Source organism: Etheostoma spectabile, chromosome 12 (assembly GCF_008692095.1).
Source record: "Etheostoma spectabile isolate EspeVRDwgs_2016 chromosome 12, UIUC_Espe_1.0, whole genome shotgun sequence".
Taxonomy (NCBI): domain Eukaryota; kingdom Metazoa; phylum Chordata; class Actinopteri; order Perciformes; family Percidae; genus Etheostoma; species Etheostoma spectabile.
The window spans coordinates 4,260,955-4,262,684 of NC_045744.1; the positions used below are offsets into that span (position 1 = coordinate 4,260,955).

Below are 1,730 nucleotides of genomic sequence, written 5' to 3' on the forward strand. Positions count from 1 at the left end.
CAGCAGCACTGCAACACTGCCACCTAATGGAGAAAATATCAATTGCAGAACAAATAAAAGCGTTAGACCTCTCTTGATTACTCCTTTTGGGATGACCCCTGCAAGGAAATTGAAATGTCCAGCATCAGCTTTAACAAGAATACAGTATAGAAGACAGTATAAAGGTAACAATAATAACAGTAATAATAATACTAATATAAGAACCGTTGGCTATAAAAAGACATAAAAAGACATTTACCATGAATTATCAGTCAAAAGTGTCAGTGTTGAGTCAAATTTTAAAGTATCCAGGTATTTATGTGAGTCCAGGTGTGCATGCGTATGCATGTATTGTCCTCTCCGCCCTAGTCCCCCCCCGCCCTGAGTGAGGAGTTGTATAGTATGATGGCATGAGGGACAAAGGAGTCCTTGAGTCTGCTGGTAAGACACTTGGGAAGGAGCAGCTTTCTCCCTTTCTTACGTGATAAATACATATAGCTTTAATATTTCACATTTGCCTTTCAGCATATCACATGCCATTAGCAGTGGTGACAAGTATCCTTACTCAAGAGCATTTTCTTTTTATCTCAGATTTATCTTGTGATCCACGGGACTAACTAACCGTGTATAAATTAGTTAAAACCAGCTCCATCTCGATGAGCTACAGCATTAAAAGTAGCACAGTTCTAATAGCGCAGTACATTATGCTAGTAATACTTCTGTACTTTTACTTGATTAAGATTTCGAAAGCAAGACTGGAGTATTTTTACATGAATGTTTTGGCACTTTTACTTAACCCTTGTGTTGTCTTCCCGTTAGCCATGAACTTGTCCTTCCAGGTCAAATTTAACATTTTTCGGTGCTTTTCCGATGTTTTTGTCGCTTTATCTGATTTATTTGTCACTTTTCCCATGCTTTTGACGCTTTTTTAAAAACCTGAGCTGGTTTAACAATAGGTTTTACACTTTTTCTTGGAATTCATGGTCAACAAACCTCATTGATATCAAATTATGCATACGTTTTTAGTTTAAAAAGGCAGAAATTATGAATTATTTTGACTACTAGTTAAGACCAGAGGACGTTGAGTGGATCTCAGATGGGTAGATGTCAAAGTTTAGTCCGGATACTGTTTTGAAACCATTAAAAAAAAAGAATCCAAGTTCTGTAAAGCAGTGATTCCCAAAGTGAGGGTCGGGACCCACAGGGGGGTCGCGAGCCAGAGAGGGGGGGGGGGGGGGGGGGGTGGGGGGGGGTCGCAAGTTGATTTCCAGAAATAAAATTTAAATTTAAAAACGATTAGAAATAGCATATGTCAGCCATGATTTTAACACAAGATAAAAGTAGCGGCTACATTTAAAATAAAACCAAGCAAATAAATAAAAAAGGAACGGCTCTTTTTATTTTCTTTGACCACTCGGACCCCTGAGGTCATTGCGACAGATTTACGACATGTTAGCGACAGAATCGGTCGTAGCAGGGCGGTGTGCAGCGCGACTGAATGTGGAGGATGATCTCTGAGTAGCGGTCTCCAACATTAAACCAAGATTGGACCTGCTGTGCTCCAAACATACTGCACATCCATCTCATTAAGGGAGGTTAAGTTCTAATGAAATAAATGAGTAAATTACTGTAGAGTAATGTTATGGCTGTTGTGTTATTTTGTGTTGTCAGTATGCTCGTGTTTGGAGACGCCTGTAGCGCGTGCGCGGTTGCACGCAATGTTTATGTACGTTTATAGTGGGGGGGGGGGG

The 1,730-nt window shown here is 40.0% G+C and overlaps 1 protein-coding gene across 1 annotated transcript in view; it reads left to right on the plus strand.

The window, feature by feature from the left end:
* vwa5b2 (von Willebrand factor A domain containing 5B2) overlaps positions 1 to 1,730 on the plus strand; it is a 15,775-nt gene that overhangs the window by 8,092 nt on the left and 5,953 nt on the right. The window lies entirely within an intron of this gene.